The sequence below is a fragment of the Pteropus vampyrus genome, unplaced genomic scaffold, assembly GCF_000151845.1.
Source record: "Pteropus vampyrus isolate Shadow unplaced genomic scaffold, Pvam_2.0 Scaffold715, whole genome shotgun sequence".
In the NCBI taxonomy this organism is placed as follows: Eukaryota; Metazoa; Chordata; class Mammalia; order Chiroptera; family Pteropodidae; genus Pteropus; species Pteropus vampyrus.
In genome coordinates this window covers 919,837-930,552 of record NW_011889496.1, presented here as the reverse complement: position 1 = coordinate 930,552, position 10,716 = coordinate 919,837, and the positions used below count along the sequence as shown (strand labels likewise).

Below are 10,716 nucleotides of genomic sequence, written 5' to 3'. Positions count from 1 at the left end.
CTGACCTTTTAGCTGAAAATATTTATAAATATTTTCTCCCATTCAGTTGGTTGCCTTTTTGTTTTGTTGGTGGTTCCTTTTGCTGTACAGAAACTTTTTAGTTTGATGTAGTCCCATTTCTTTATAAAAATAATTTTATGTCAGAATTTTTTGCATTATGTTTTGAATTCTTAATTCTGATTAATTTTTGGTTTTACTCACATAATTTGTCTCATAAAGGGAGTTATGTAGCATATTCTTTGAGTTTTTGAATATTCAAATATGAATTAATTTTTCCCTTATCAGGATTCGATACTTTGCTTGAATAAAAAAAAATTAAGATTATCTCATTACCTCAAAATTTTGAAGTATTTGTCCACTGTATTGAACACGAGGTATCTGAAGCCAGTGATACTCTCTTCTTTGTAAGTAGCCATTATTTTATGTGAAACTTTGAAAGATATTTCTTTATTCTTAGAATTTAGAAACAACACCAGGATGTGACTGAGATTAAACACTTTCAATAACTGAACACTATTCTGTGAGTCTTTTTTTCCCCCCAAATATTTCTTTCTCTGAAATCTTAGTATTTGGCAAATCTTCTGGAACCAGGTGGACTATGAGTAAATGTCAGTTGAATTCTTATATGAAAACAAAACAAAATAATAGTATTTCAACTGTCCTCAGGCTGCCACAGCAGTTATCAATGAAAGAAACAAAAATAAAGACACAATGCAATAATGAATTCTCCCATGAATCTCTAGTCTCCTGGAGTCACCTCCCTGCCTTCAGTGAAACTCCTCTCTAAGAGCCACCACCAAGGGGACACCAGTGCTCCCAGACAATGGACTGTAAAAAAAAGTCTGCCTGACTGCCCTTCTTACACAGACTGAAGCTTGCCCACTGACCTGTAGACACATTCAAGTCATTTGGGTAGGTTGGAGATTCAAAGTCCCTGAGATTACTTTATAGACCCTCTCATACAACAAGAGTGAAAATATGCCTATCACCTCACCACTCCCAAGTCAAGCTCAGTCGTGGATTCCCATTAACATTGACAATTGGTCTGACTATGGAAACTGAGAAAAAAGGCATTTTTCTAAGATTATCTGATAATCTGTATTGCCATTGCTGCTCCTTTTCCCTATGGATTATGAAGATTAAATAGCTACATTCAAAGCACCTAGTGTCTCTGATGATTATTTTGTAAAGAGAAGAATTAAGAGACAGGAGGGAGTCTAAGGGGACAGGGAGAACAGACAAGGCAATGAGAAGAGTGAAAGTAGGCTCCAGAGAAAAATAGAGAAATACAGGGAAGACCAAGAAGACAAAGAAAGGAAGGTTGGGAAGCAGAGTGGAAGAAGAGAGGAACACAAATAGATAGGGAGAGAGGAGTGCTAGAAAGGCCTTTGGGCACCACTGAGGACCTTCCATCACTTCTTTTTACAGAAGAGGACATTGAGAACCCAAGTGTAGACTTGATTTCTGTAAGGTCAAAAGGTACTAAATTTTCCAATCAGACCACAGACTACAACTTTGTCATAAACTAGGGCTTCTTTTTATAGTTCTTAGTGCAGTAGGAGACGTCAGGAGGCTGACAGGAGCAGGAAGAAAATCTGAAAGTCAGATAGTGGGAGAGATGGAGGGGAAAAGAGACCCTGTGGGAGGCCTGTGGTTGAGGGAGGCAGTAGGGTTTCTCTGACTGGGAAGTGAGTGGAGGGAGAGGTTTGTCTGTTTGTGTGGCAAGGGAAGTTAGATAAGAGTGTGAGAGGGTTTGTAGGGAAGCTGATATCTGAGTTATGAGGGAAACTTGTTCTGCTGAAGAATTCTTTGCCTAACAGAGCTTTAGTGCTGCTCTTGCTGACCCTGATCTTCAAGGAACTTCTCTTCCATGGGGCAAGCACAGTGAGTGAGAAAAACCAAGGTGGAAAGATACCCATGGTTGGGAATAGCTGAGGGGAAAGAAGTTCTAGGGAGGACATGGGGGCAGCGAGTAATGCTCCTGCTGGGTACTCTTGGAATCTGCATGCCAGGCTAGTATCCTTAGGCAAAGTATCCTTGCCCCCAGTCTCAGTTTCTCTCTCTGATTTTGGGGAGAGAAAGTTGGCCCAATGGGTAGGTGAAATGGGCATATGTGCAAACTGTATTTATATCTTTCTTCTCTTATGTGGGCCCCTCTTCTCCCACCCTTTCATACTTTCTCACTTGTCATTTCTATCTCTCAGATCTCCAGGTTCTAAGACCCCATCATCTAGCAACCAAAGAGCCCCTAACCTTCCATTTGATCCAGATTTCCTCCTTTGCCAACCACAGCTGGGCACACACCCAGGGTTCAGGCTGGCTGGGTGAACTGCAGACTCATTGCTGGAATGGTGTTTTAGGCACTATCCAATTTCTATGGCCCTGGTCCCGTGGTATCTTTAGCAAGGAAGAGTTGAAGAACCTCCAGGCGCTATTGCAGTTGTACTTGCATGCTTTCCCTCAGGAGGTGCAGGCCTTTGCCAGCCAGTTTCAGTTTGAATGTGAGTTTGTTTTTCCAAGCTGATATTTCTCAGAGATCTCCAACCATCTCCCAAAGGGGAAGATGGTGTATGGGCTCTGATCATTACCCAGACTTTCTGACCTTGTTCCCTGTATCCCGTGGCTCACTCTCTCTCCTCTGCTCTATGCTTCACCACCATTCTCACTCTAATCCCCTCCCTACCATATACACTGAAGAACTTACATGTACATATCTCCTCACACTCCTGAATATATCCTTATGTTCTAGCTCCTTGGAATAGTTGTTTCCTTTTGCTCTTCTTCCAACCAACACCAGCCTCAGACTCAGCCTTTCCCAACCAGGATCTACCCCTCTTTTTCCCTGGCCTGGGTGATTACATGGACAAGCTTGTACGTAATTACTCTCAAGTGAGCTTTTCCTGACTGGTCTCTAATATTTCTGACAGTCTTCCCATATAGTCTCTTCACATTAATTGTTTCAAAATATCTTTGTTATCTTCACGTTTTCTTTTCACAAATTTCTTCCCCCTTTCCCACCCCAACTCTAGTCTCCCATGTGATTCCCCAGAAATTTTTTCTTCCTTTAAATCTCTTTACTTTTCTAGACTGTTTCCTTCCCTCCCTATAATTCATTCCATACTGATTCTTTTTTTCTTGTCCACCTCCAGATCCCTTTGAGCACCAGATGTCATTTGGCTGTAGAATGCATGCTGAGAAGGCCTCAGGAAGCTTCTTAAATGGGGCATATTATGGATCAGATTTCTTGAGTTTTCAAGGAAATTCCTGGAAGCCATCTTCAGGAGCAGGGAGTCAGGCTCAGAATGGCTGTAACGTGCTCAATCACTATAGAGTTATTAAAGAAATTGTGTAGAGCCTTCTCAGTGACACTTGTCCTCGATTTCTGTCAGACCTCCTTGGTGCAGGGAAGTCAGAACTAGAAAGACAAGGTGAGCTCAACTTTCTTTCTTCTCATATCTCTAATGCTTTAACACTTGTATTTGAGTTTTTTACTCTTTATCATCATTTTGAAACACATAAGAGACTAGAGGATAAGATGTGTATGTTTAGAACTGTTTCCAAGATAAGAGAAAGAAGGGAATACTCAAACTACCAAGGTACCTTAGACACTAAGTTATGATCTAGAGTGCCCCTATAAACTTTATTTCTCCTCATCTTCCCCTCTCTCACTAGAGAAGCCAGAGGCTTGGGTGTCTAAAGACCACAGTCCTGAGCCTGGTCATCTGCTGCTGGTGTGCCATGTCTCTGGCTTTCACCCAAAACCTGTGTGGGTGATGTGAATGTGGGGTGAACAGGAACAGCGGGGTTACATTATCAAGGTTACATTATCCCCAGTGCTGACGGGACATGGTATCTTTGAGTAACCTTGGATGTGGCAGCTGGAGAGGTGGCTGGCTTCGCTTGTTGAGTGAAACACAGCAGTCTAGGAGGCCATGATATAATCATCCACTTGGGTGAGAAAAAACTGGGGGTCAGCTGTGAAAGGATAGTCTTCCCATTGTCCTTGGGCTATTGAATGAGAAGCTGGAGATATGGATAGGAATGCTATGCACAAGAAAATAAAAGTGGGAGAATCCAAATAAAGACAGGTGAAGAATGACAACAATTAAATTTCAAGAAAATAGAAGTTGAGAATTAGAGGTACTAAAGAGAAAAGAAAGAACTTAATGATTTGGTGAAAGAGAGAGGGAAAGGGAGATCAGGGACATAGATTCAGGAGGAATTGAAATGAGGGCTCTAGAAAATACAGAGAAAATTTCTTAAAAGGCTTCACTCTTGTGAAAGAAGAAGCATTAACTAAGATAGAATAGAGAGTACTTTATAGGTTGACACCCTTCTTTATCCCCAAACAGATGGATGCTCCATCTTCCTGATACTGATCTGCTTGACTGTAATAGTAACCTTGGTCATGTTGGTTGTAGTTGGCTTTTCGTTTAAAAAGAGAGGTGAGACTTTTCTTGTTCTGTTTCTTCAACTTATTAACTCATTTTTCTTTTCTCTATCTTCTTTTCTCTCTCCTCTTGCCCTCTGATTGCCCTTCTTTGAGATCAAAATCCTCTTCTTTTACCATAGCTCAAATCAGAGTATCTGCTCTCCTCAATGTACCTAGCCCTGTCTTTTCCACAGAAGTCAACACCCAAGACCCCAGGAATTCAGGAAATCACCTCTGCTTGGTAAAGAAATCATGGCTCAAAGCATATTCTTGAAGAAATGGAAAACGAGCTTACACCAACTCTGATGACATTTGTTTTACCTTATATATAAAATTCTTGTCTGCTTCTTCTTAAACAGGATGCATAACAATAAGCAAAACATGATTTTGTTAAAATAGCTTGTTCTGTAAAGAGATTCTAACTCCTTTGTAAATCTGTCTCCAAACCCCAGCAGTCTCTCTTCTGCTTTGGCTACAAGTTCCCCACTATTGATCTTTTATACTCTGATTCAAACTCTTATTTCTTCCCTGGATTGCTCAGTTGAAATCTCTTATGTTCTCCCCAGATCGTCCTAAATACAGTCATCTCTTCCTACTATAAACGGCAATTATTTAGGTTTTTGCTCTTTTTTTTTTTTTAAAAAATCTCAATTCCTTGAAAGCAGTGTTTAGGTGTTTGTATTTTTCTCCATGATCAAAAATTTAACCTGGATTCAGGGCTAGCTTCATGAGCATATTACTGTGCTGTTGTAACCATCTTAAAATTCTTAATAATTTCCGAACAATAAATTTATTTTGTACTAGCATTTTCATGATAATGAATGGCCCCACAAATTATGCAGCTGGTTCTGCTTAATCAAATATTTCTCAATAAATGTTGACTAAAATAATTTTTGTTAAATTAATGATGTTGTCTTAATTCATTCCCTCTTTGACATCTCTGCATCATTTCTCTGTGTTCTTATTAAACTGCTTTCTCTCCCTTTGTGTCTCACCAGAGGTGAAGCAGGTAGGATAGTTCTTCAGACTTCACAGTGATTGGGTGTTTGTGCATCTTTGGAGATTTTTAAAGAAAATAACGACATATGAGATATCTTCTGTCAAAATGAGGATGAGGTTGGAATGGCATTTTAGCTTCTCTGAGATTCTGTACATGTTCATCTTGGTAGATGTGCATATTCAGTGGAGAAATTAATATTTTGAACAGTTAATGAAGAAAATGTGGGGGTTGTGGATAATTTTGATGGGCAGAGCTAAGCCAATAAAGAAAAGTGTGATTGGAATCTAGTTAAGCTATGTGTTTATTTTCTTTATTATTTTGGTTTATTATTATGATCATCATTATTATTTACAGTTTATTTTCTCCTTATAAAAAATAAGGAGAAATATACAAATATACATTTGAAAATTATTTAATTACTTTAATGAAGATACATTGAAGTCTGTTGGAGAGCTGGAAGCTATTAAGATCAGAATTTGTACTGATGTCCAGTTAACAATTTCCTTTGGATGGGATAACTGAACAGACTGTATAGACTTCTTAGTGGAAGTTTTTATTTTCAAGTTAACAGACAAGGTTCCATGATTATTTGTCAAGGCTATATTCTTCTCCATTAGCAAGGTTTTGGGCCAGCCCTTTCACCGTTGAGAGCCCAACACCTTTTGTATGACATGTTCAGACAGCCTATCTAGAGACAGGCTATTAGAGACTAGAGAGAAAGGTGGAATGAACTATTTGGAACAATAAATTATAAAATGGTAGTGGGCCACAGGAAGTGACCTCTATGAAAATGAAGAGGCTCAGATAGGGACCTTGCAGTTTCCAGCATAGGTATGTAGTACAAATATATTTCCAATGTTTTTTATTTGAGTGGACTTTTCCATACAATTCTGTTTTTTTTGGTCACAATAATTCTTGAATTTCTAATCTGGTTCAAGCTAGCTTCTCTGGTCTCAAGTCAATTCTTTTCCCCACTGTATGTTATGCTTCTATGACACGAGACTTGGTGATGGGAGCAAAGGTGGAAGTAGCAGGACTAATTTCAAGCCTATTGTAATAATTCAAGAAGATAAGTATAATAGTAAACCATAGCACTTGAGGTGAAGGTGGTAAATGAAACTTGAAACTGTGTGTGTTTTAGAAATAGGGCCAATAGATCTTGATGATAGATTTTAATCTGTTGTGTTAGAAAAACAAGAAATCAGTTTTTTGTCTGGAGAGGCTGAAATTCCATTCATAATTTTAATTAGCTAAGATAGATAAGACTATAAAAGAGACAGATTTGGAGGACAAACAGAATTTAATTTTGAATATTTGATTTAAAATGCCAGTTAAGATTCAGAATGTAAAGATCTAACAGACCATGGTTTAGGTCTAGAATTGAGATGTATCTATGCTAAAGACACTTATTTGAGGGCAATAATAAGAAGTCTGAGAACTACTATACAATGGTGGAGATAGTCATATGAACAAATAATTAGAAGACAATGCTGTGATTGCTAGTTAGAAGCAAATACTTTATCTTGTGGGTTAGGTTGAAGACATAAAGGAAGGAGTGGCCTTTTCTTCCTGTTGGATTACAAAAAAGGCTTTAGATATTCCATTTAAAATGAGAGTTGAAAGATGGTAAGTACATCAGGCTCACTCATGGGGGAAATCCAAATTGAGGAAGTAAGGCACAGAGATAGACAATATTTCAGTTTTGAATGTTGTGGGGATTCTCAGCATTTGAAGATAACTGAAGCATAGAGCTATTCTATTCAAAGTGTATTCCATTCAAAGAACAGGACAAAACTTAGGAAACATTTGTTACATTTGTCCATGACGAGACATATAAAAATTGAAAGTAAATGTTTAAAAACTTTTAGAACAATTAAACAGAGTAATTTTATGTATTTTAATCTAATAGTGTAACAAGAAAAGGTCTTGTGTGGTTCCTTTTTATTTTATTTCTTGAAATAATTCATTGCATTGTATTTTTCAAAATTATTGGTATGTAATAAATTTTGGGGAAAAATTAGTCTTTCACCTCAGGTAGATTGAGAAGCACAGACATAGAATAAGAGGATGGGGACATGGCCTTATGTAAGAGTAGAACATAGAGGCCTTTGTATGTCATGTTGCATTATTTGGATGTGATCTCACATGAAATAAAGGCCATGTATAAAATTTTATTAGAAAAATATATGTCAAGCATATGTCAAAATGTATTAATGTAAATCAGCTAGTTGATGAAAAATTAAAGAACAGTGCAAGTTTCAGGGATGATATAGACTTGGAAGAGTGGTAAAGTTGGTAAACAGAACAGAATACTCATGAAGTAAGAGTGACTATATTTTTATTTCAGTTTTATAAAAGCATCATGGATAAGTACTTTTTTTAACTCAGAAAGTCTGTAGAAGGATGATACGAGATGCCAGGTATGCAAACAGTAGGCCAGAAGACAAAAATAAATAAATGAAGCAATTTTAGACTGTCTAAAGTTGAACTAACATGCTTCACTCCCCAATAACTAAAAAAGCTTAAAACTGTGTCAGATGAAAGCTTAAAACTGTGTCAAATAAAGACTTAAAATAACAGAAATTCCAATTTTAAACATTACCAGGGAATTTTCCCTTCAAGCTGCAAACAAAAATGCCGATGGTACAGTTCACTCCTTTCTTGTTTTGGGGATATTTTGTTTTATGTTTTTGACACATAGAGCAGTTTTTCATGGGGATGAAAGATAACTAGATAACTAGATTGGCAATATAGAGGATGGATTTAAGGGGTCAATAAAGAGACATGTGCAGTATTTACTGTGTAAATTGGGATAGGAGTAAACTAAAGCAACGAGGGAAGATAAATCTTGGCTACACAACCTAAACTAAATTAGAAGTTAACAATGCATTACTGAAAAAAAACAACCAACCAAAAAACAGTCTGTGTTAAGACAAAGAAGAATTACTATTTCTGAACTTTATTGTCACTCTTTCTTGAAACTGGACTGAAATCATGTCAACAGTTTTGACATAGTCTCAGTAGTCACTGTGAGGAAATCAAGAGGAGGCTCTGATCCTATAGTTAGGGCCATTGTAAACAGTGTATCAAGACCTTCTCTACGGGAACAACACTACTGAAGACAATTTTGTTTTAAGAAACTCTAAGATAGCAGACTTGAAAATATTAATAAAAACAACAATAGTTAAAGATGATGGATTTTGCTTTAAGGAAATAAAAAGGAGAATAGGAGTTTTGGGATGTTAAAAGTAATTTTCACATTACTTATGATAAAGATGATGGCCCTTATTTTTAGGGAAAGTAAAAACAGTTTTACTAGAAAAGTGACAAAATTTAATAAATAGGCTGATAAGAATAAATGTGTCAGGGATAAATGGAAAAAAGCTAACGATGTTTGCAATAGTTTAGTTAGAACTTAAGGAAATGCAAAGTATCAAAAGAGAACTGGTTACAGTAACTAATATTATTGTAAACGTCTACATTTGTCAAAAACATGAGAAATTTTTTTTTTAAAAAAAGAAGCTGTATCCACAATTCAAAAATGATCACCATCTCCATAAGTGGATCCCCTCACCCAAGGAATAGAATTTTAATGGCTGGATTAACCTCTCAATTACATGGAGATTTCTTCCAAATAAATTTTTAGTTCATGGAAAGTTGTCTATCAACTTGAAGCTGAAAACACAATAGCTACATCTCTTAATTTTCTTGTGTATCTAATTTTGCCTGAAACTATTAAGTGTCTGAAATGACCTTTGCCAGAACATGAGCCTAAATATGGGATGTGTCTACTTTGATATCATTGTTGAAGATTTCTTAACTTGCAATTTTGGAGAGGGATTCTCTACTTCCTTTTTTCAAGGTGAATGTCGACTAAATAGCAAGACTCTTTATTTGTTCTTCACCTTGTTTTGTTTTGTTTTAGAAAATTTAACTTTCTGAGTTTTTAATTACTTACGTTTTTAAAAATAAGGCCACCTGGAATACTTTTGTCTTACCAAAACAAACAAACAAACACCCCCCCCAACAAAAACAAAAACAAAAAACAAAAAACAAAAAAACCCTTCACTTTTCGGAGAGTAGATATATAAGATCTATGAACATGTGATATTTATGAGGTGGTGAAGAAGCCATGCATTTACCTTTAGTGAAAAGATATTGGGTTAAGCTCAGATAATTCAGTTATTGCTTGTGGCTTGGTGCTGAATATTTTGTCACAAGATGCAGATGAATTACAAGGATAAGATAAAAGAGACCTTTGATGTCTAAAAGACTTGAACCACACTATCAACCAACTTGACCTAGTAGACATAAACTTTTACCTAACAATAGCAGAAAGCATAGTGTTTTCAAGAGCGTAAGGAACATTCACCAAGAATACCATTAAACAAATTTTAATATATTTAAAAGGATTGAAATCATATGAACTAAAAAGCTTCTGCACAGCAAAGAAATAATTTTTTTTGGTAATTGATAGGAAACTAACAAACTAAAAAGAGGCAACCATTGAATGGGAGAAAATATTTTCAAACAACGCCTCTGATAAGGGGCTAATATCCAAAAAATATAAGGAACTCGTATAACTTGACGACAACAAAAAAACAACAATCCAATTAAAAAATGAGCAGAGAACCTGAACAGACACTTCTCAAGAAAGCATACAAATGGCCAACAGACATATGAAAAGGTGCTCAACTTCACTAGCTATTAGGGAAATGCAAATCAAAACCACAATGAGACACCACCTCACACCTTTTAGAATGGCTGTCATCAACAGCACAAGTAATAACAAGTGTTGGAGAGGTTGTGGGGAAAAAGAAATCCTCATACTCTGCTGGTGGGAATGTAAACTGGTACAGCCACTATGGAACACAGTATGGGGGTTCCTCCAAAAATTAAGAATAGAATTACCATATGACCCAGCAATCTCTCTTCTGGGTATCTATCCCAAAATTTTGAAAACATTTATTTGTAAAACTATATGCACCCTGATGTTCATCACAGCATTAATCACGGTGTCCAAGATATGGAAACAACTGAAGTGACCTTCGACAGACGATTGGTTAAAGAAGATGTGGTACATGTATACAATAGAATATTACTCAGTCATAAGGAAAGATGAAATATTTCATTTGAAACAACATAGATGGATCTTGAGATTATTATAATAAACAAAATGAGTCAGACATAAAAAGTTGAGAACCATATGATTTTACTTATATGTGAGATATAAAACTGAAAGCAACAAGCGAACATGACAAACAAACAAGACAAACAAACAGAG

The 10,716-nt window shown here is 36.6% G+C and overlaps 1 pseudogene; it reads left to right on the top strand.

Annotated features, from left to right (window-relative positions):
- The first annotated feature begins 1,783 nt into the window (after positions 1-1,783).
- On the top strand, positions 1,784-4,738 carry LOC105309321 (annotated as a pseudogene).
- The last annotated feature ends 5,978 nt before the right edge of the window (positions 4,739-10,716 follow it).